Below are 26031 nucleotides of genomic sequence, written 5' to 3'. Positions count from 1 at the left end.
AAGAAGCATTATAGAACACTTCTAGCCATTAAGCCTAGATGCAAGAACCACCATCCTAACAGAGCCTTATACCATGTGAAATGGGACTTCTCCATAAAATATTTAATAAACCCTACAAAAGTAGAATAGCTGATAATGGACTGCCTCTGAAAATCTGTGAAAGGATTTAGTCATTAAATTTCATTGTTTTGTGACTTCCAAAACAGATTATCCAAACAACATACCTGATTTTTTCATTCATTTGCAAAAATAATTATTTCCATGGCCATTGAGATGAACAGGTTTCAATTCACATTAAAACTCCTGAAAGGTCAATGTGGATAAAGAATTACTGTAATTATAAGTATCTATATAGCATTTAAATCTTGCCTATGTTACTTATACCTTCATCCTTCATGAATTATTCTATGTAAAAATCTCTCCCAAATAAGCTAGATACTGAAAAAAATCTTGCTGTAGATAGACAGACTCTTTAATGCAACTTCTGCTTACTTTATTCATCCCAAAGAAAGAAATGCAATAAAATTCCAGCATTCTACATAATGGCACTTGCATAAATCAGGCTGGATTTTACCCTAAAGTTAAAATGAAGTAAGTCCCGGAAGAAAAAAAAAATAATATAAAACATATCCATCAATCAATAATGAAAAATCTCCTTAGTTTCCAAAGTCTACCTTAAAAGCTATGGATATTATTTGGTTTCTCTTTATAAAGCTAGATATTTCTCTTAAACTCAATAAGAACTGTGAATTTCCTAAAAATACTTATATAATATACCAGAAAATGTTGAGGAAAAAGTAAAATCCCTGTGAGCTGAAATTTAATAGATTGCAGTTGGTTGCTCCAAACTGTTTGTGGTCAAAAGCATTTTAAAAGCATAGTGTTACTACACGACGATTAAGTCAGGTTTTCTCTCCTTTGTTGTTTGTTTTTTTTTTTTCTTTTTGTTTTGTGGATTGCTTTGGTTTTGTTTTTGTTTTGTTTTATTTTGTTGGGGGGGTTTCAGGGGCAGGAGGGTGGGGAGTGGGTTTTAAAATCTCCAGTGTTATTTTTTACCAGGAGTTGTCACCTTTAGCAAGCCTTACGTTAACCCAGATGCCAGATGGTAATTTCTCTAAACTGTTTTTGTGTGCCTGTCTTTCCTGGAGCACCATGGCAGCCACAAGCCCAGTTTCAGATGTTCTGAGCACCCAAAGCTCCAGTTAAATCAGGGGGGGCTGTGGATACTGGGTGGCCTTTAAAAACAAGTTATAAGGCCATGCTGCTGACATAGAGAGAGGAGCCCTGGAAGCTCCTAGCTCAGAGAACACCCATTGACTCATCTGGTATTTCCATACATGAAAGATTGGAAAACTGCTTTCTATTCTCAAATCTTACAAGATTCCTGGACTACATTCAGCCTTATTATGAATTCTCTTAGTTTCCATCTCCCAAATACACTTACGCATTTTAAAGTAAATTAAAACTAACCTCTGTGGTTTTGTGCACTTATGTGTGTCCATACATAGACACACACATTCCTCTGTACTGTACTGTATTTTGAGGGAGCAAACAAATTCCTTCTGCTACTTAGGGACCAGCCCTAAAGAATGGAAACAAGATGAAAAAAGAGTTGATCTGTCACCTGGAGATGCAGCAAGACAATGACCTTGGAATTATTCCCTGGCCACAATATCACCAATGTCATTTTTATGAGATTTTTGAACTTGGAAAATCTGGAAAAATGTCCCCTCTACCAAAACATTGTCCTGTTTTTGACAAATTCACAGTATTGTGAACTTTTGTTGTTTCTGCAAAACCATACAGATGAAAAACTTAAGTTTAATGGCACTTACACCAATTACTAGAGAAATACTGTTTCAGCCTGGGATTTTAAGAGCCCTGTGCACAGTTCTGCTAGCCACCAAAAAGGAAGGAAGGAAGGTGGGAGAAATAGGCCATGTGGTTCACCATGACAATCTCCAAATGTATTTAAAATGCCCCCAAAAAACCAAAAAAACCAAACCAAACCAAAACAGCTCCACTTCTTTGCATTGTCAGAAAAGTACACAAGATTTAAGGGGTAAGTGTGTGGATCTTATAGCAGATGAGAAAAAATGGGGTTCAATAAGATGACAAAAATTAACACTTAATCTGCCAAATGCCAAAATTTCCCAACTGACTTTCAAGAGTAAAAAAATATTGTTTCTCCTTCTTGTTAAAGATATTCTTCAAAGTGAAAGATGTATCAGACAACAAAGGAAGAGAGGGTTTATGGGTTTAGCTGAATGAAGGGATTTCTCCTGCAAATATAGACCTTACACAGTGTTCTGAGCAATCCCTTCCAGACAGTGGCTAGCAGAGGTAATGTCTTCTAGACCTTAATTTTGACCATTCTAGAACTTCATTTTGACCATCCTGCATAAGGCTGTTTCAGCTTCTCACCTTCTTGAAGAGGGAGAAAATCTGGCCTTCCATTTGTGTGACAGCGATGATTATTGCTTAATTATTTAATGTATAAAATTAAAAAAGAATGGTGGATAGCCTTAAAAGAGACAGATTCTAACACATCCCCAAATTATATACTCATCATAATGCCCACCACTGCAAATTATATCCTATCAATTTTTTCACAAAGTAGAAAACAAGCCTAACAGTATTCTCCTGGCAAAAAAGGGTACAAAGCCCTGAAAAACACAGGTTCTAAAATTTCTTCTCTCAAACTGCTTTGAAATGCTGAATTACACCTTTATGACAATATAAGGAACCAAGCAAATTGCAAACAACAACTGTCTGTCCAAAAATAAGTCAGTGTCTACTGACTTCCTGGATATACAACAAAAGCTTTTGAATTACAAAAGGGATGTCAGCAAAGTTTCTCCATCAGACAGATCCGCTGTTCAAGATTTTTTCCGACCTCTTTGCCTATGGAATTCTTCCTCTTACCCAGCTTCTCTCTGAGGCTGTATGAATGAGGATGATACCTTTCATTCAGTGGTAAAGGAAAATGACAGGAACATTCAGTCAGAAGGCTGGGCAGGGTGGGACTGCTGCTCCAGTGACAGCCCCCACTCATCTTGCATTGAGGGGACCATAAGATCACTCTCTCAGAGGAGAGTGTATGGCAGGATGGTGGGGTAGCCCTTGGGGCTGGAACTTTCTGTTGCCTGCCTGTAAGGGGACACAAGCAGTACCCACGGACTCTTCAAGATCTTGTCTCCTACAATTGTCCTTCCACTTATCCCCTCTTTCATTTTCTACCCCAGGTTTCTCCATGCCTTTGTTTCTCATGACTTTGGGTTCTATAAATGCAGGATCTGATCCATCAGCTTTCTCCTCAAGGAAGAAGCATGCGGATTCATGCATATTTTATTCAGTGCTACACAGAATTGGTGAGACAAGGATTTTTCTTTTAATTAATGCTTGTGTACATATGGGGGATGAAGAGCATTCTGATGAAAGTGATTTGACTTCCAGCAATACTCTTCAGCTCTGTGACCTGAGAAGTCATTAGGAGGGAGGACTTCACATCAACAGCTGCACATGGACTTATTTTGTTATGTGGTGTAACGCTACTCAGACAACCAAGGACTATGGCTTTAATATGAAGATATTAAATAGTACTTACTGGTGAGATAGGCAGATTTTGGTCAATGTGAATGCAGTCTACAGCATAAAAATATTTGATCATAGAATAATTAGCGAATCAAGCAAGGAAAACCAAATTAAAAGACAAGAAAAAAATTTCTGGTGAAAAAAACATGTCTTTTTTTTCACCAAACACAGGTATTTCATACGAGTAAAACAAAGCAGAAAAGTACAATGAGATTTTTGTTCATTTGTTCACCTTCAACATTCAGGAGGACAAATAGTCTACAAGTTGGATGTGGTATTGACATAAGATGTATCTTTCTAATTGAAGTGGAACACTGAACTTTTATTGGAGAACAAGAGCGATGAGTGCCGAATGGTGACTTTCTGTTTAAAATATTTGGAAGACAGGCTCACACTATGACCTGCTTCCAGTTTCCAGTGGTATTAGGGATGAAGCCAGTATAAATCCAGTTGTCACAAAAGAAAAAGTTATAGTATATATTAAACCACAAAAAAATACTTTCAAATAACATTAAGGGTATGACTTAAGCCCACAAAAGCCAGGAAATTCAGAGTTCGGGCTGCAACTCTGTCCTCAACTCACCCCATTTTGTTTAGGTATTGTAGCAGATATGAAGAGAGCTACCTGAAGCATGATGGTATTGGTTTACAAGGGATGGCCAAAAATTCAGTATTTATCTCTGCTAGGCAGGGTTTGCTTGTTACACTAGAGCTGACAAGGCCTTCTCATGGAGTGGAAGACTATATGACAAATAAACCTCTTCATTAAATGTTAATAATATACATCCCTTTACCTGATTAACTTTGTGATCTATATTTATGGACTTCAGACTGGAGATTTCTTTTGGAGATGTCTGCTGGGACTCATAGGACTGCTGGACTAACCTGTGTCACACATACATCTCTGGACTGAGCAGTCACAGTGACTGGTATCAGAATATGCTGAAGAAAGAAATAAAAACAGCAGTGAAGCAAAATGGATTGATAATTAGCACTGAATCTCTAGTGGGAAACATATGACTGTCCAATGAAAGTGACAAGACCCAACGAGGACACTTAAGAAAAAAAAAAACTGGTTAACATGAGCTCAAGAAGCAACTTGAAGTAGAAAATTAGCTACAAAAGTGAGTTGAAGAAGACTTTTGTCTGATACCCAAGAAAAATATGACTTATATCAGTTTGACTTGAAGGTGTAAGGAAAGAGAAACAGAGAAACACATGCATGTGTTTTATTTAGCTATAACTATGTCTTATGCTTGCTGGAAGTGAAGAGTGACTGCTTTCTGGAGCACCTAAAGATTTTGTATGTTTGCTATCACAAGCTTAAAAATATTCAGTGTTTTTACCAACTGGATTTTGGCCAACCTTTAAATCACTCTAGTAAATATTATGAGTAATTCCTGCATCCCTGCAAATATGCATACTTCATTAGTTTGTCTTCAAGATGCATTATATTCTGAGGGGCAGTTATGTGGAAAATGTACCTTTATGCTGACTTAAGGACATCTACTCAAGGTTTTCCTAAGAATTGTTAACTCAAGTGACTTGTAATTTCTCCACACTCTTAATAATGTAACCAAAAAAACCCTTACACCAGACTTCAGAATTATGTTCTACACTATTTTTAAGGCAATGGATAACAACTGGTTTGGGTCCAGGAGATACCCTGGCACTGCAAATCCCTTCAGTCCCTCCACTGCATTGCACAGGAGCATCAGGGGCTTCATCACAGCAGAATCATGTGCTGTCTGCTCCCCAAAGTTCTCTCAGGTGAGCTTTGCTTTCCAAAAATTCACTCATACTTTCCAAAAATCCACACCTTGAGTTACTTTAAGGTTTCCCAAGTATTTCAAAGAGCTGGAATGGAATCTAGAATTTGCAAAAATCTAGAATTTGCAATGATTTTCAAAACTTGCTAAGTTTTAAGTCCATGTCTCTTCATGTGAAAAATCCAGCAACCTGTGATTCCATGCCTTTTTTACAACAGTCGTGCCAAAAACTCCATACTTCTTGGGTTGTACTTTGTATTTCAATTTCAAGAAATGGCATAAAGATTTAACAAATGAAGTACACTTTTTAAAATCTCTCAATGCCAATCTGAAATTGTGGTGTTTTCTACCATCCCAAAGCCCATGCCTACAGTTTGATTTCCTCACACCTGGAACAAAACAGATTCTTATAAACATGCTGACATCTATTAATTAAAATAACATAAATGAACTGACAACTTTACTTTAGCTGGTGTTCTCTCACCCATGCTCAGAATGAAAATGATGCAAGTACAAAGCTGATATAATTCTCCCATTCACATTTGGAGATAAAGTATGAAACCTACTCTTCCCATAAATCCAGACCAATTCAGCTTTCAGAGCTAGACTGAACAGTGGCTGAAGAATAGGATGATTTTTTTTTTCACTTAAGCCTACAGGTTTGCATCAGATCAAAAGCAAAGAAAGGCTGAAATAGGCAGACTTTACACAGTTCCACTCCAAGGAAAAGTTTGCTCCATATTTGCTGGAAATCCAGCCTGTTTTGCCAAAAAGATCTGTAGTCCTCATTAAAATCTATGAATTGGAATCCATTTACCAGAAGTTTTGTAATATTAAACACACACCACAAGAGATATACTTTTTAACAGCAATCTGCCTCACTGTCATATGGACAATCAAGTTTCCATATACCAGCTGAAACTCTATGACATTTTATGTTTGTCTTGTCAGCCAGCCTCCTTCACATACAAGGCAATATAACCTTTCTCCTACTTTTTCCTTGAGACTTAAGCTGGGTTTTATTAATTTATGACTGAATGTCTGAGAGGACACACCAAGTCAGCTACCAAGACTTAAAAAAGCTTCTGTAATTCAACCTGTGCCTGAACATTCCTGTTGGATGACCTTATATTTGCTTTGAGCTGAGGACATCCTCCATGCTGTAACTGTTGCTCTGCTGGTGCACGATGCCTTGTTGAACTAATGTGACTTTGTTGTGAGCCCCCAGCACAACTATGCTGAGCCCAGCTTGTACAAGACAGTGTTTTCATGAAATCCATGAAAACCTATTTTCCTGTTTCCCATGTTATTGGAAAACAGACCTGAGTTCAATTCCTAACAGAGAGATTTTCATGTGCAGTAAACTTAATTTAAATTCAATGTGATGCCTTCTGAACACAAAAATATTTGAACTTTTAACTTTAATCAGTAACTCACAGGAAGAAAATGAACAGGAATTATCTTAATATAGAATATTCTGAAACATTAAAAAGCAAATTCATTTAACTTTGGACAGTGTTCTCACCTGCCACCTAAAACTGTTCAATTCAGAGTTCCTTACAAGCCCTAAGTACAACCAATGTTCCTTGAAAGGGCTGCAAATATTTTGAACAAGCCATGACCCAGTTTTCAGCACAGTTGAGCCAAACTATTTTTGCTGTTTAAATAAAAATAACAAAAATGCACATTTTTGCATAGTTTCAGCACAAAATTCAGGGGGCAGAAAGGGAAGAACTGTGGGCTGAGATGAGTTTCACTTTACAGTTTTGGAACAACCAAAATTCAGAGCTAAATGGGCATGGTGAGTGCATAGAACCACAGGAACCAAAACCAAAGAAAAGGTTGGGATGGAATGTTATTACAGCTTTTATATCTATCATGGTAGCTAGGTACTATCTGGCCCCTATGGCAACAGAATTTGAATAATGCATTTTGTATTTTACATGTGATTCTCACCAGTGAGGCCACTACTAGAATAGTAGGTGTAATTCTTGATGTCCAGACTTAAAATAAAGATGTTAAAAATTTGTGCAGGGCTCAGAAAAGCAAACTAAGAATGAATCATAGCATGGAAAATTAGTCATAGAATGACAGAACAGAACGGCTCAGTCTAGTCAATTTGTCCAAGGATAACTAGATGACCTGATAATGACTTATTAGTGATTAAATAAGAAGAGTTTTGGTAGTAGTTTTGTTTTTTGGTTTGTTGTTGTTTTTGTTTAATTAAAGATAAATATCAAGAATGAACGACTGGAAATTGAAGCTTGACAAATTGAGAACAAAAATAAGGTGCATGTTTTGGATTATCAAGATAAAAACAACTCACAAGTGTTATGGTGAAGTCATTCACCACTTTAAGTCATTGAATGAAAAACAAATGTCTTAAACTGTTTTCCTAAATCCATCAAAAGGGGCTTAACACTAAGGTTATTAAGACAAGATTTAGAATAAGATTGTGATAACCTTAGTCACAAGACATGAAAAACAGAATGGAAATATTCCCATAAATGTCAGTACATGAGACCAACAGATGACAATTCAAGCTGAAATTTTCTATTTCTCTGAAATTTTTAATTTTGGGGTTTTTCTCCATTCTGATGAAAATTCCATCAAAGGTAATGCTACTTTCCTTTCTGACTTGAAAATGTATAGTGTGAAATAAATTTGAGAAGTTCTGAAAGACTTGCCTTTACTGCCACAAAAGCTGTCAACCATCAAGAAGCTGGCTGGTTTTCTCCTTTAAATTACTTTTCATAATAAAGTCTTTAAACAATAAAAATGTAAATAATAGTTCTCATGTAATAATTGTAAGAGGTGCTTTTGCTTTGAGAACCAAATGACCATGCATGAAGCCAGACTAGAAGCCTTAAAAAATAGTCTCTTATGCCCTATTTCTTGCAGCATTATTTCTTTCTTCCAGAAATATTACAGAACATATTGCTAACTGACTGTCATAAACAGAAGAGGAGGGAGAGCCCCCTGTTTTATCCATCTGTGAATTGCAACCACCCTTGAATGCAACACAACAAAGTTTCCCAGTGGCTTGCTTATCTGAAATTACAGAGAATTTGAGGCAGTTAGTTGGATTAGCAAAAGCAATCATCTTGCAAGAACATGTAAGTAATTTCCAAATAGATTTTTTTTTTACTGAAAAACAGTCCAAAATTTTACCCTTGCTCTCCCACAATGCAGCAGGATAACTCAAAACCAAAGCCTTGGCTAATATAGAACTAACCTGCTCCACCAGCAGCTGAGAATATTAAATCAAAGTGAAGCTTGAACATAAAAACTGTTTTAAAAGAGGGGTTTTAGTTACACATTTTTAGACTCATCTCCTCAGGATTAAGATGTTTTCCCTGTGTATCTTGCAATGAGACTCACTAAGCTACCAGAGGTTAACATGGGACAATGATTCAAGTTATGCAGTCAATTGAACAAAAGTTCCTCTCAAATTAGTGGGAGTTCTGTTCAGTTGAGGGACTCAGAATTTGGCCCAGCAATTAAGTTATTCATTTTTAGCCCTGAGCATTCCTCTTCCTCAGTGGAGTGTGCCAAGAAAACTGAAAAACTGAACAGCACAGAAGTGGTATTAAACTTTAACAATGCTTAGCACTGACACAGGGGGGAATATCAGAGCTATTTAGAAACAATGGCATGATCTCCAACCAGAGCCAGAGAATTCACAGGATATGAAATGCACATATGTGCTTTTCATTGGGATCATCCCTTGTTCTCATATGCTGAAGCACTTCCCATGCCTCATGTTGCCATGCATGGAACTTAACCTGACCACTTAAATCTCTCTGAAGCTACTGTGAGTTACCTGCCAAAGGCTGTAAATGCCCAGCTGGAAAGTGAGCTGTTTATTTCTTTCTTTATTTCTGAAGTTAACACATATCTAGTGCTTATATTTAAAGCATAATTTAATTGAACTGTATGATAACTTTACTTGCTTTGGCCCCAATTCAACAAATATTTAATATCTGTCTAATTTTCATTGTGTACCTAGATCCCTGATTCAGTTAGTCCACAGTACATAACACCAAACAAAGCATGACAATACCACTGTACAGATTTAGTTTAAAAACAAACAAAAATACTTACAAAGGTTTTAGAAAGTTATTTATATTTTGCAAGGATTATTTAATCCCAAAGTTTGGGGCTTTTAAAAATATTTTTTGATTTTTTTAAATAATTTCAAGGCATTTGCATGCAGCAATACAACAGCATACTTGACTGACTTACATGTTCTCCCCTGTTTTTTTTTTTCTCCACTTGAAATTAGGGGAGAGTATACTAACTTCATTTTTCCAGGCATATCTGGTTTTTGGGTTTTTTACATAGGCCTGTATAACCTTGAAATTCAGGGAAATATGCTAACCTTGAAGAGGAACAGTGTAAATTCCCAAATGAGATCTCTCTTTCACAGAAAATGTAGCATGGATGATGATCCTTTAGGGGTTCTCTTAATGGTGATTCTCACTATCAGGTGCTTGACTTTGAATCCGTACTTATATTCCTAAAAGAGAAAAATAGGGAAATGACAACATCCATAACATTGCACTATTCTGATACCCACAAGCCATGGATGAGGCTGATACACCCTGCTGCATGGCATAAACTACTGTGGTTTAGAAAAGCAACTGAGTTGGTCATTGATTGCTCTTTCTGGTTGTTCTTGCCGTCAGCTCCATTTATTCCCAGCTGCATCATGAATTTGCCAATCAATTTTGGTCTCTCTGGCCCAGTCTCTCAGAATCACCAAATTTTTTTGGTTGGACAGGGTCTTGAAGATGATCTACACCCCTGTCATTGGAAGGGACACCTTCCACTGGATCACCCCAACCTGATCTTGAACACTTCCAGGGATGGGACATCCACAGCTGCTCTGGGCAATGTCTTCCAGTGTTGCAATGCACTCATAGGGAAGAATTTATTCTTTAATTACCCTCAACCTGGACACTATGGCTCCAAGTAACCCAGAAGGTCTGAACTGAAGGGGATAGCAGCGTTGCACTGGTAAAACAGATGATGGGCACAAATGTTAGCATGGATACTCCCATAAGAAAAGGAAACCTTATCTTTTTGTTCTCCTTGCCTAACCAGCCCTTGGGTTTACCAGGTTAGATGGGTAAGCTTTTTGATTGGCTTCATTTCATTTAACAATGTACAAATTGTCATGTGACTATTCATCTGTAGAGAATTAATTGTTTTGTTTACTCAACACAGCAAGATGAGCTTTTCTAGAGCATGATTAATCCTAATGACAGGATACTTGGAGAGACCCCCACCTAATAGTCCCAATAACATTTCATTGATGATTAAAGGGAGTCTAGGTGGCCAGGTCAGTTTCCATATTTTACATTACAGACATTTAAAATAAAATTAATTCCATCGTGCGCAGCAAAATTAAATGTGAAAATCAGGTGGTCCATAACACAATAAAGGAAACACAGGCATAAAACAAAATCCTTAATAATTTTTAAGTAGCAGATAAATATCTCAAGTAGCATGTTCAAAAGCTGTTGACATTTACCAACTATGTTTTATTCATTAATCTCTATACTGACAGACTGCTGACTGAATTTAAAGATTATGTATCATCAATTGAAAGGTGAGGAGAACATGACTGCTAGCACTAATTAAAGATAATTCCAGCTGCTGCCTGTATGCGCTAACATTCCCTGTCCCTGCCATAGGTAAGCAACCTTACTCCCACTTCTGTGCTACATCTTCATGGATACAGTGTTAGGAAACCAATTCAGCTGAAAAGTTAGTAGTTGTCATTTGGATTAGTTCTTTCAAAGTCAAGAAGCAGGAATATGCCACCATTGTCTGGGGATAGGTGAGGTCACCACTTTTGGCAGAAGCATCTACTTAGATCATCTTCAAGTGATTGTGAAAGCACAACCTTAGCTGCACGCAGAGTTAATTCTCATTATCTTCTGCATTGCCACAGCGTGTAACCACTCATTCTCAGATTCCTGCTAAAATGCAATGCAAGGCTCAACACTGAGTGTCATTTTTTAGTGTCTGAGATGTCATCTGACAACGGGGGAAGGACCAAAAGAGCACTGAAGAGGCAAAAGACTTGGTGTTCAAGAGTAAACAGAATCAGACCAGTGGAAAACTTCATTTTAAAGTGGGAAAAAGTTAAGTGAAGAAAACCTGCTTCCAGAACATCTCAGAAAATCCTGAAAACTTGGTTCAAAACAGAAAGCAAGCAGACATCCAACATAAAGATCCCCTTTTGACAAATTTGCTATTCCTGTTAAAAAACACAGGGACTCAGATGTAAAATAGTTGCAATTTTTCTTCTTAGTTTCTTAGAAATTTTCTCAGAAAATCCTGTCTGAGGTGGATACATATAAATGAAAATTTCTTTACATAGTTAAACTTTAGCTACTGAAAACAGGACCCAAATGAGATACATCTGAAATCTGTAATAGTAGGCAGTTTCTGCAGTAACAATAATAATACTTTTATTGTAGAAACCCATGTGTGAAAACTCTGGTGTGGAAGTGAAAACCAAGCTGTGCAGCAAATACTGACTTTTTTAGTGCTCTTTCTGTAGGTGCTACGTAAGCATCTATAAAATATATATACATAGTGCTATACAGTAATAATAAAAATATTAAGTACCTCCCATGTACCATTCATCCTTGAAAATATGTATGGGATGCAGAATAACCAGTATTCACAAACAGCCCTGCAAGTTAAGGATATGGAATTTTCATGGTGCAGATTCTTATGAACAAAAAATCTACCCCTCAGAAATAACTTCTAACTTTAGCTCTCATGTCCAAAAAATAAATAATAATTATTATTATTAATACATATCACAGTATTTTTCAGAGTGTCCATTAAGGCACTGTGTGGGCTATTGAAAACGTAGCCTTTATCTTCAAGAGCTTACAGGATTAAGTCTGACCTATTTATCATAAAGATACTGATCCATATATTCATGGGGATTTTCTGGAAGTAGTGCTTTAATTGCATGTTTCTCAAGAATTCATATCACTTCAGGATCTTGTAGGTACAAAACTGGTAAAAGGAAATTTACCACACACACCCCTCTAAGCCTGATGAGGGCCCAAGAGCTAATCAAAAACACAACAGGCCTTTTAGCAACAAATCTGAATTAATCAAATCATCCCTGCTGTTTTTTGTTAATGTTTGGACAATCTAGCTTTTCTGCAGAATGCTCTCGCTGTCTGAGTGGAGGACAGGGAGCCAGAAACTCCTTGAGTTTTAATCCTGGCTCTGACACTGATTCTCTCTGCGGCTTTGGGCAAGGAGTCATTGTTCTATAGTAAAATGCTTGTATTGGCAAGATGATGAACTACTACTGTAGATGATCTAATAAAATTTTTCCATCTTTAATTTCTATGATTCTGTAATGCTAACAACATAAGTTTCAGCCCCTCATCTGAACAGAAGAGATAAATATTTACCCAGTTTGCCTACATGCCAAGAGGAATCAAAGTTACAGGATACAAAATTCCACAGAACCGAAGCTACAATCCTTGATTAACATCTTGTTTAGTACCTTGATAAAACATAACACCTATAAGGACTGTGTAAAACAAGGCCAGATTGAATATCCTTCTTTCCACTCTACTAATCATTGTCTGAGCCGGAGTTTATTGGAAAATTCTGTCTCTAGCTAACTGTGTACCCCTATTTTTTGTTTAGGTGTTGCTTCAGTGAAATGATTCAGAAGAGTCAAGCAACCACTACTAAGTGGTGGGCTTTTTGTTTTTTGGGAAAGGTAAGGAAAGAGGGTAAGCACAAGAGGGCAAATTTCCAAGAGTGATGCTTATACCAAGGCACACAATGACACGGTCGTTGTGGGAATGCCTGCACTTCCCAGCTGTTACCACCAGCTCAGTTGCACTGGTGAGCTGTTGCTGACTTAAGATGAAGATTTTTATGGGAGGCTCTAACCTGACCTAGGGAATTGACTGAAGAATAATACATCCAAGATAATCCTCCAAAAGTACAATTATAACAGTATGCTTCTGAAAAATGTTATTTAAAATTTCTAGGTTTAGAAAGACAGAAGACGTAGAATTACAGAATCATAGAGCTATAGAAAGGTTTGGGTTGGAAGGCCAACCAGCTAGATCTAGTTCCAAACCCCCTGCCATAGGCAGAGACACCTTCCACCAGAACAGGTTGCTCACAGCTCCATCCAGCCTGGCCTTGAACGCTGCCAGGGATGGGACAGTAAATGAATTACCTGGCACCTGTATTCATTGTGCAAAGAACACCAACCTCAGTAACCATTGTTGTCTACAGCTATGGAGCCATCCTGCTATTTCAATGTATGTGCAAAAAACTCAAAGGTGGGACTGCTGCTGATAATACATAACAAATCTTGCTCTTCAGCTGTACAACACTGACACATCAGATGGAAAGAGACAGCAGAGAAGAGTAATCAGAATATGTTTCAGTGAAGGCCAGTTACAAGCAGACCTACCTAAGGACTTTCTCATTTTCCTAAGACAGTGAAAGCTGGCTTACTCACACCAGACAGTGCACATAGACAGCTTACAGAACTGGTTGCTTGTGAGTTATATCAACATTTGGCAGGGATTTCCCTCTCACTGTTTTAGCAGGATATATTGTTATTTCCACAATGTGTATTGACTTATTTCCTTTGATAAAGGACAACACCTTGGCCCCTGACTCGATTGCTACACATCACAGCAAGGTAGATAAGGAAGGGGGATCCTTGCTGGAACTTTGGGCAGCAAGTAGTTGGACTTGCTTTATTCCACAGAGAGTAAAGAGGAGACAGCAATACAAGGAATGTGGAGATGCACATTAGATAGACTGCTGTCGTTCAAGGAGGATATGGTGGTGTGAAAGATGAATGTTGCCACACAGCAATCTATCAGGCTGGCAGGGGTAAATGGGGAAAGGAAGATGATTATTGTCTCTCTCCAAGTTACATTGCATTTTGTGTTTCTTTACAATATGCCAACAGCCAGAGAGCTACCCACTGCAATCTGGTGTTTATCTTGATATGAAAATACCAGCAATGATAATACATTGCTCTTATAATTCTGCCAAATTAATTTTCAGTCCACAAGACATGCCTTTGCCATACTATTTTATTGGATTAATGATTTCTGTCAATAGACATTTGCTGCCTTAAATTATTCTGTAACAAAAGACATTATTATGAAAAATAGGTATAATTACTGTTATTTACAGAAAATATTGGTGGAGTTGTTAGGTTAAGCAATCAGGACAACTACAGAGGAATGGTGGTTAACCAATTATCACATTTTCTTAGAAATGAGCGCATAAACCTCAAGACATACCGCAGTAAAAAGCTATTTCAGCCACTGGAAAACAACTAAAAGACATCTAGAAACCTCTGGAAAAGGATACCCTTCCCCCCAGAAAAAAAATTTATTTCATGCAAGTCACAAGAAAGTTATTATCCAAGCTAGGTTGCTGACAAGAGATGTTATTAATGATCCCATTGAAATTATTAATGCATTTAACAATCACTTTGCAAACTATAATATTATATCCTGGGAGAATACTGAATCATGCTGGTTACTTGGATGAAGATCAAATAAGCTTAGGATGAAAAGATCAGAGTCTGAGAAAGTTTAGAGTACTTTGTGATTATTAAAAATTAAATGCCAGAACTATTTGATTTGCATTTAAATCTACAAAGGTGTTGACTGGACTTTAGCACATGATTTGGAATTACACAACGAAGCACACCTCTGCACACACGAAATATTAACATGGATGCAATACAAGGATGGGTCTACTGCTATTTATATGCAAATATGCTAGAGGAATGTTATGCCCCAGTGATGATAAGTGAAACTTCTCTCCAATTCGCAAAATGAAACCTCACTGCAACACTTTAGTAATTGTAAAACGTCTCTTGATGATTTTTGAGTGGTCTTGGGAATCCAGAGAAGTCCCAGCTCACTGGAAGTTGACAAACCTTGTCCCAGTTTTCAAGAAGGGCAAGAAGGAAAACCTTGGAAACTACAGGCCTGTCAGCCTCACTTCAAGAGATTTTTAAAACCCAAAGAAATAAGTTTTCAAGTTTGCCATATCTATGAAAGCACCAGTGGGAACAGAGTAGTGTTCCAAGAGAGAGCCTGGTGCAAGAAAAAGGGCTATTCTGCAGTTAGTGAAGCATACAGTTAAATGTACTGTTGAAGACAGGTACTACTTAACTACATATTAATTTTCCATGCTGAAATGAGTGCTGAATTGAAAAGGCAAAACCCTCTGAAACTCACACAGAAAAGATCTAAGGTCCAACCTCAGTGCCTCAGGTATTTCCCTTCTTCATGCCTTATTTTCTATTCTTTATCCATTCTTAAATTGCAATGAATAACCAGAGATAATTATCACATCTCTGTAATGACAGAGAACCTGCACATGCTAGGATAGAGGCATAATTTGATATTTATGAAACGCTTCTTTATTTATGAAGCATCTGTCTTCAAATTTAATTACCACCACCACAGTGTTTCATTACAATTCTAACACAGATTAATAATGAACAAGATTCCTACCCAGGCTATTAAAATTTGAAAAAGGAATACCCTTTGATGGATTCAAAGCACCACTTCATGCAGCTACTGTATGAAAGTCTTAGTACTTTGGTTTATTTTTCTGTTTCCTATGTCAGTCAGAGAGGTTAAACTAGGAAAGCAAAAGTCTGGAAAGGAAACAAAATGAAAGAGGGACAAGGGAATGGGTGTGTGAAAAATTAGGGAGGTTTAGAGCAAAGGATTCAGATTACAGTGCATAAAGGGGCCAGAGAAATATTTTAAAAAAATATGAAGTTTATAATATTGGACACAGAATTTAAAAAAAAAAAAAAGTCTACAGAAACAACATAAGAATAGATAGATGACAGATGTGGGTGGATGAAAAAAGAAAAAAAATATAGGCCAGATCTTGTTTGCATGGAAGTCAATAGCAAAGCACTTGTTGACTACAGTGGGAACTGGAGAGGCCCATAGTGAATGAAAATTCATTCCCACAGGGGTGGGAAAGGGGGGAGAACTGGCATTACGAGGAGAATGAGCACACATAGAGAAATAAAAAGCTGAGAGCAGTAACTGAGGCCCAAGGAGACACAGTCAGAAGAGCTCCCATTTATAAGGCTGTTGGGAAGCCAGGAGTCCTTAGCACAGCACAGGAGTGAGACCCAAACTCAAAAGCTCTCCCAACTTCAGCCACCAAAGACTCAAGAACTGGGATCTTCACGTCACTGGTTTGGATTTTGGAAAGGTCTCTAAGTGTCAGGTCATGTCCCCTTTGCTTCACAGTAATTGGATGTAGAGACAGCTGGGATGGTTTGCACTGTCAGCTGTGACTGACTGCAGTGAATGGACTGAGGGAGCTTTGGGCCATGTGTGCAGCACAGGAATGGCATACATGGTGAGGGCAGCTCAGGGTTTTTAAACTGTGAACTCAGTTTCCATTCACCAAAAAAGTTATCTGCTTCACCTATCCATACACTTTTACTGTGCATCTTGCAATACATGCTGTTCTCCTCAAAGTCCTACTTTTTCATCTTTTCCCCCTCTTAGTGACAGGGAAAAAAAAATGACAAGCATTTCAAAAGTTCACAGAAACACAGACAGATAAAATGAAACAAAGCATCATTCTTGGGGTGTGTTTCTATTTTTAGGCTATGACTTTCTTAATCCTTGCCTTAGGGTCAGTTACCTACTACCCGCAAGTCTCATAATTTGCTCATGAGCTAGCAAAGATTTGTTAACTCACCAGCAAAGTATGTGTATCCATTCCCCCCTAGTGGAAGATAAAAGCCTTCTGCCACTACAGATTACTTTGTCAGCTCGAGTGCTAAACAGCTGTGTTCAAGAACCCAGACCCACTGATGACACACGTGAGGATCCACCATATGCAGCAGGATTGAATGTCCTGTGGTTTTTGGTCTGATTTTTGTTCCTGTGTTACTGCACTGCAAGCTGCTTTAGGAAGCTGTGATGTGGCTCCCTGATGCATACACAGACACAACCAAAGGCAGACAATGTGGTTCCTCCAAGTGAGGCCAGGCCTGATTTAGTGTGTGGTGCTCAAGGCTGTCTGTTGAGTGAGGAAAGCTACCTGAGTTTTGCCATAAAACCCAACATTGGGACTGAAACATGCAGGAGGCAGAGGGATCTCCTCAAGGCTAAAGTAGCTAAAGTTTCCCTTGGGTAAATTGATTCTGCCTCAGCTCCTAGGTGCAGCTCATAGGTGCTGCTGGAAAAGTCAAAGAATCTGAAATTTTCTGAAGTGGACAACATGGTTGCTCTCTGTTTGTTGTGCAGTATGAAACCACACAGCAAGTGTGCTGAGCTCTTACTCCTGTAACTGAGATCAGTGAGACCAAAGAGGCCTCAGGATGAGCTCCACTCTTCACTTACACTGTTCTTATAATGTCAACTAAACTGTCAGCCTGGCCACTTCATGTCCTTTCACTGTTTTATCTGCAGTCCATCATAGTTCTGTGATAAAAATAGTCCATACTGGAACAGGACTGTCACTAAGATGAAATCTCCTTTCTGTTTCAACCCAATCTTGGAAACACTCATCTCCATAAGAGTCTCAATCACCTCACAGTGTAACAAGAGTCTAAAATTCTACTTCTGATTATTCACTGAGAGGTATGTCACTATAAACAGGGCCTGTTCAATCCAACATGCTTTCCTTAGCCTAATTTGGCTCTAGAAACTCCCATTTTTATCTATTAAAATGCTTACTCCCACTGATTTCTGTTAAAACCCAGCTGATCAAGAAGGTGGTGCCTCCTGTTAGGCAACAGTCTAGTCAATATGCTATTCCTTGGGGATGTAGGAGGTACAGTCTCCATTTTCCCTTTCTTTTGAGGTGAGTCATACTCAAAACTTCCTCACAATAGACTTTGGGGAAAGCAAGGAAGGGAGGGTAAAAGCACTGGTTCCTTTTGAAACTCTGCCACAACATGAAAGGATGGTGTTCATAAACTTTCTGGACAAGATTTAGGCTCCAGACAACAGCAGGACTGGATCAGAAAACCCCACACTCCATTGTAGGTTTTTCATCTTTTTTCAAAAGAAAAGCAGCAAAATTCCCTAGACAGATATTCCCTGTTTTGAGTAGCAGCTGCTCACTCATTTCCTCCTTCATTCTCAACTGCATGCCCTAGCCATTAAATTCAGAAATATTGGTTCACCTTGTCTTCTTTCTCACCTTATTGAGTAGAACTTGCTTTAGTGCACAGTGGAATGGTTGTTGAGCACCCTTTTTATTACTCTGTTAGAGTGAGATTGAAAATAATGAAACCTGGATTTCTAAAATGTCAAGTGAATGCTTAACCAGTAAACTGTTGCACAACCAACATCGCAGTAAGTGCAACCTCAAATCCTTGCTGCCTCCTCCTCTAGTCAAATTCTGAAATAATAATGTTCCCTGCTCTTTATTAAAAGCCAGAACTTAGATACTTCACCAAGGATGAGGGATGGACTTCTCTCCAAAGTGCAAGGATGTGATCTCATACTCTTGAGTAAGATTTTTAAGATTTTACCTTGAAAGATTTTAGGTGCATTTTTTCTTTTCAGTAATCCTCTATGTGTCATCCTTGGCCTGCAGTCCACTCAACCTGAGAGTCAATCCACACAGCCCTCTGAAATTTCACCTTCCCTTTACATCACATGTGGAGTTTGGGCATGTAACTCCAGGGTTCTGAAATCCTGTCTGCTGACACATATTCTCTTTGAACAGATCCACTGGCACTAATGCACGAGCCCAGTAGAAATATTTCTGTAAAATTTCTATTTTCAGGACTGGGTTTGGATGGCACATAATAAATAATTTATACAGTCATATATTGAAAAATGAGACTGTGAAGGACTGCCAAATAAAGACCAATCTTCAATGAGCACCATTTGTCATAGTCATTAATGAGGCTGGAGTTCTGTAGAAGAAGCAGGCTGCCTAATTAAAAGTGCTATGCAATATAAACTGGTATTATGTCACATCTATATACAGAGAGCAAATTTTTGTTGGAACAGCATCTTCACTGTTTGCAGGTCCTATATTGCTCACATCCTTTAGTAAGGTTTTTTTAAGATGTCAGTGAGACAAAGAAAAGAAATTGTTGAAAGTTGATATAAGGTTGACATGCAGACATAGAACATCTCCATATGTCTACTGAGTAAGAAACAGAGAACACTGTACTGCCTGCAGGTGTTTAAAAGCTGTCTTGGATTTCTTTTTTCTTTTTCTTCCAATGTTTTAAAAAAATATATTTGGGATGAACCATTCATTATAATTATTATATTGCAATAGGATGTTGCACTACAATGATAATTTTACCCACTTTACAGAGCTTAATGAATTTATTGTCCTGGTCTTGCTTTATGTTCTTTCGAAACTGATTTTTATAAAACATACACAATTAAGACATTAAACACGTCTCAAAATTTTCCAATCAAAATATTTTGAGAAGTACGCACTAACACTACATACACTGTGATTTTAGCTTAAATCTCAGTACAATACTCTTGCTGCAATTTCTTATGCATTTTGCCCCAGCCCTGCCACTCCCCAGGCTATCATTTTCAAATTGAGTGTCAATGATTCCCAGTGGTCTTTATTAATTTTTTTTTTTGAAAGACCAAAGATTAAAGCTGAATCCATGAGCTATTATCAGATGGGAAATATTAATTTACTAAAGCATCTGAACATTTGGAGTAAATTTGAAAACAGAACCATCTGTTATATAAACTAATCCAATAGACTCCACACTTTGTATAGCCAGCTGCTGTCAAGTAACAGATTATGAAACCAAGTAATAAATCTTAATTCAAAAAATGTTTCTCCATTTGAAAGGTTTGAAATTTTTTTCTTTCTTTCTTGTTTTAATGTAAACTTGATGCAAGTTGGCAGAATTCTCTGAGCTGTTGGGGCTCTAGCACTCGCTCAGATCCCCGTGGGAGGCTGTGGATGCAGTCTCACAGAGGTCAGCTGCAAGGCCAGTCCTGTGATACCAGCCTCTTTTGTGCCTCTTTTGTGCCTCTTTTGTGCTTCTTCTGTGTGACAAAAGCTGCTCAGCCTAGTTTGGAGATGGGTACCCCAAAGTGACAAAATTCAAAACAAGGATAGCATCCACCTTTTTCAGACTAGTCAAAATAAGCAAAATAATATTTTCTGCAGCCAAGATTTAAATGAATAGTTCAGAATTCTATTCATCCTGGGTTTCGATCCCTGCTAAAGACAAAGACCCTTTGTAACAGTCAGCATTCAAATAGACTCCAGACAAAGTTTCCCTCTTTCTGATATGATGATTGTGGCTCCATGTAGCAGCCACCAGCAGATGATTCACACCAGATGCCAGGAACCACTCTGTTCACAGCAGCTGGTTCAACACATGGAACCTGACAATTCCTGTATCTAACATCACTAAGTCTGTCCTTTCCTTTCCTCTCCTCAATGACATGGTAGAGAACCCTTATCCTTTTAGTTTTCAGGACTGGCTTGTCCACTCTACCCACATCACAACAACCCAAAAGAATTTGTGCAACCCATCTGCCTTCTTTTTAGACTAATTTATGCATGCGTGTGTCAGTGTGACACTCAGTGAGGGAAAACTTCATGTATACATGCATAATGTACATTTTTATATAGAAATTGAACAGAATTAGACCATCAGGATCCCAAACCAGATGTGTTCCCCAAGTACAAGAAGTCTTTAATATTTGGTTCTTAATATCCTAATCCAAAATTAAACAAATGTCACATCACATTAGAAGACAAATAGTATTTTTAGTAGTTGCTGTGAAAACATTTTGCATTCCTCATTTTTGTCTTCAGAGTAGATCAGCTATAGATTTGCCAACAGGTACAAATACATTCTTATGTACTTAATTATGAAACCTGTGACAAAATGTGGACATGAGTAGATGAGGCACTGCAAAGTCGTTGGGTTTAGGTTGCTTTGGTTCAGCTCAGTTTGCAGCTCAGTGTTGTAAGCCAAAAATCAGATTAAACAAGGAAGGAAACTTTTCAAAGCATCGAGCTGATATACCGTGAAAAGAAAGAAAAATATTGAATGAAAAATACTGAAAGAAACTTTTAAATTCCTTACCTATTCTTCATCTTTATATGAAGAACAGTACATCACTTTTCAAGGCCTTCTGCTGCCTTCAGGTATCCCACCTGAAAAGTAACATACTAATTGTTATGAGCAAAGGAAGCAGGCTCTTTTCCTAATGTTACATATCTGATTGTATAATTCGACAAATTCTATGAAACTTCATACATTAAATGGAAGAACTATACTGCTAACAGAACTCCTCTCTTTTTCTTCCTGATAACTTCTTTACTTCTCTGAAGTAAAGGGTCCATCCATAATCAAAGACTGATTAATCTATTCCAGCATTCACCAAATCCTTTATTCACCCAGACTACTTAATTCACTGCCCAAGACAGATTTTGGAATACAGTGTACAACTGTTTTTCACTTAGAGGAACACTTTCTGGTGCAATAACATCACTGAAAATCTAACCATGTTAGTGATTAAGTGATTCAGGGTTATATCACCCAGCCATTTGTCAGCCCTCCATATTTCACAATTAAGTACAAAATTCTGAGTTTCTAGCCTGAGTGAATTAGGCACATTCTATGCAAACTTTTCCAAAAGTTTGCATATTCTTAAAAATTCTAAATAGCAAGAATAAATTGCCAATGGAAAACTACTCAAAGACATCTGTTCTCCCATCGATTTATTCAACAATCTCCTGTTAGCATGAACACCAAAGGGAGAATAGGCTCTGCAGAATGCAAGAAAAATGCATTTCACTAACTAAATAAATTCCTTTATATATTGTGGCAAGACAAATAAATAAACCCAGAGATTTACAGACAGCCACCTTGGCTGACATTTCAGAGAGCTGGAGCCTTTAGCAATATTTTTTGCTTAACTCCATCCTAACAAAGCCCTATCTCTTCTCCCAAAACCTCATTTCTCAATTCTCCCCTGCTCTCCTCTTTCAGGCCCACTTCCCAGTTTCTTTCTTTTTCCTTCCAAGGTGTGATTGCTCTCTTTGCTCCCCAAAGTCTCCTTCTTGATTGTTTTTCTCTGCTTTAATGAGTCCAAGGCTTCGCTCTACTCCAGAAATTGCATTTACCCTTTTTGTTCCCAAGCACATCTGTCTCCTCCAAGCTTTCTCTCCTGTTCTGACCTTCCTGCACTTCAGGACTTTTTTTGCCAAGTTTATTTCCCCTCTGTCTCTCAAGCCTTTTTTTACTTCTCTATTTTTTTTCCTACTCTAGTGCACTAAAACCATGCCACTATTTCTTCTTCTTTTACTTTGCCTTTAGCAGGGACAAACTAAAACTTGAGAATTCAGATTAGTAAAAGCAGTAAAATAGCAGTCATTGTCCTGGTTTGTTTCAGCCTAATATGTAGAGCAAAGGAGGAGGCTTTTAAAAACTGATCCAATCTGGACATGGCTAAAAACAATAGCAACTTTCAAGCTTCATCTATGGTATTTTATGCACAGAAATTCATATGGAAATGCCATTTGATATTAAACTTACATTTTCTAATCTAATAATGAAATGCTGAGTGTAGTAGTAGTTATTTATATAATTCAGATTTGATAATGTAATATTATTTAAATGCTAATGCTTAAAAGACTCTTGTTCTATAGGTTTACCATTTCTTTCATGTATCCTCTGGCATATGATAAAAATTTAAATTTCTATGGACTCTAAAATGAACAGCATTTCTACCTTGTCTTTCGCTGATGGACATTATTAAAAAAATCTGTTAAGATTTTACTATTCTGATAAAGAACTAACATTGTATGGGCTATTGGCAGATTACTTTAAATTTTACTCTCTATTTAACAAAGAAATTAATTTTTACCAGAGGAGAGGAGGTCCTTCCCTGTTCTCAGTGATGCTAATAATTATTTAGCTAGTTGATTCACCGGAGACAGGATTAGAATGTAGGGCAACACAACAGATATTTTATATTTAAATTCATTACTTTCCTAGTGCTCTACGCTACATTCCTTAGCCAAGCAAAACTCCTACTGACTTCCTGTATGAGGTCCATCTTTATTATTTAGCAGATTGACAGAACCAGAGTGGTACCATCTATTACTACTGGCAAAAAACATTTGAATTCATCTTCCTCTTATTCACAGGATGACTCATTCTGTGTCGTACACACTTCATTTTTGATTTATGTAAGACGAATATTTTAACATCCTTTCTGAGACTCAATTATTTAATCTATTTTTGTCATTCTATTCATTGGCTTATTCAAGCCATTTTGCATTAATAATCAGTCCCCATTCTTCTTCATTATTTGGTATTATTTGGTATAATGGAGTGTGTGCCAACTTTGACTTTTGGATAAAGCTTCTGGATGAGTGACACATGTACTGCTGAAAGTTCAAACATATAAAACTTCAGACAGCAAAAAAAGCAAGATATTTGTATAAGTGTTGTCTAGTTTTGAACATCATAATTGTGACTTGAGCCAAATTAGTAATAATAGTATGCTTTACCCAGCTATTTGCCTCCATACAAGAAAAAAAAATGTTATCTCAAATAAGTTAATACTGAGAGCCAGAAATGTAGCTCTATTCAGTTTCTGAAATACTCCCTAGGGTATTTCACAGTGAATGGGAGGCGTTACTTTAGCAGAAATCTTATTTATTAAGAGAAAAAATATTGTCCACCTTATTAATAAGTCAATATGTGTGGTTTACTCTTCTGTAAGAATGTAGTCTCATGAAAAGTGAAGAATGCTCAGCTGTTTCAGACTTTTGCTTTGCATGTCCTGCAGATGGTTTCCTGCAAACAACTGAATGCCAGGACAACTGTCAAAACTTTCTCACGGGCTCTAGAAGTGGAAACAAAATGGACTTCTTCCAAAGAACCACCCTGGCCATACTTCTCTGCAACCTGTGTGCACAACCAATTTGTCACAACCTCAGGAAAAAGGTCAAGGTTATATTCTTGTGCACTGTGGTCCACTGGTCCACAAAACGTTTTGCTTAATCAGACAGATTTTCTGGCAGTTTTGGTCACCTAAGTCATGACAGTGGTACACTGACATCCTAGACTTCGTTGTTTGTGAAGAGCGTGTGGACAGTGTAGTTCTTGAAAGTCATTTCACAGAATGATAGAATCATTGGGACTGGAAGTAACGTCAGAATATTTTCTATCAATCCTCTAAAAATATCAGCTCTTCTGCCCTTACACACCACCCTTTTGGTTTGAGTAGGGTCAACTAATGCTCCTTGTTGGGTATTCTGTCCATGGGGGTTTGAATGACTCTAAGAACAGAGACTCTGCAATCTCTGTGGGCAACTTCTTCCAGCCTTTGAACGCACTCACTGAAAACCTTCCTCTTATGTTTTACCTAAACATGTTGTGTTTCAGTTTGTTTCCACTGCTTTATATCTTTTGACAGGATATCAGTGAGTAGAACCCAACTTCATTCTCCCCCTTTTCCACTTTGAAAATACCTTCTCTAGGTTTACCAATTCTAGTTCTCTGTCATCCACCATGTCAAATGCTCCAGTGCCTAACTTGTCCCCATGTCCTTTACCAGCACGTACAACAGTATCCTTTCTGTCTATAGGGGAGCTCCTGACTGCAGTGGAAAAAGGGGAAGGGTCACTTCCCTCCATCCTCTGGAAATTATTTGACTAATACAGCCCAGAACTTGGCAGGTCTTCTTTGCCACAAGGCAGCACAACCATTTAGTGTGTTAATCACTCTAGTTTTGCACCATCCACAAACCTGCTGTGTGTGCATTCTGCCCTGTTATCCAGATCATAAGTGAAGATAAACACTTTTAGCTCCATTATCCCAGTCTTGGAGCACCCTATTCATGATCACCCTCCAGCGCAGCTTCATGCTGCTTCCCTTTGATCCCAGGAGTTCCCACCTCACTATGTCATCCAAACTTCACCAGTTTTTTCTATGCAGATATTATAGGATATTATAGGAGTGCTGAAAGCCTTATAAAAGTCAAAATACACAATATCAGCTGGTTTTTCTTTTTATCCTTCTCAAAGACAGGATTGTTTTTGCTGTCTGCCAGTCCTTGAGAATTTTGCCCAACTGCCATGACTTTCCAAATATTTTTTTAGAGCAGCCTTGCAATGACATTGGATGGCTACCTCAGCACTCTTAAATGTTTATTTCCTCACCAGTGTTACACCACATTTAGAAAACACTATCAAAGCATTCCTGTAGCTAATTTTTATGTATATGTGGAAAACAAACCTTGAATTGTGTGACAGCTGTGTTTTCTGATTTATGTTGCACAGGTAAAGAATTTAAATCTACTTCAGGTGATTCTTGCACAAGCTATTCTTAGCAAAGCCAGTAATTGCTTATTCTTCCCAAGATGATAAGAGCATCACCTGAGTTTAAAGAAATCCTGAAACAAAAGCAGAATAAGTTTATTTCACTGAATAGGTGTTATTTATCTTAAATTGTCCACAGTGGGAAAGGATTAACTATGTAAATAGTCAGTGAGAAGAGACCTACTTGGCTGCTGCAGGTTAAAGAAGGAAAGGAAATAATTGAATATCATGTTAGCAGAGTCTCATTTCTCCTAAAAAAGGGTACAATTGGAAGGAATAGCTACTT

Source organism: Fringilla coelebs (genome assembly GCF_963513975.1).
Source record: "Fringilla coelebs genome assembly, chromosome: 5".
Classification (NCBI taxonomy): Eukaryota; Metazoa; Chordata; class Aves; order Passeriformes; family Fringillidae; genus Fringilla; species Fringilla coelebs.
This window is presented reverse-complemented; position numbering follows the sequence as displayed.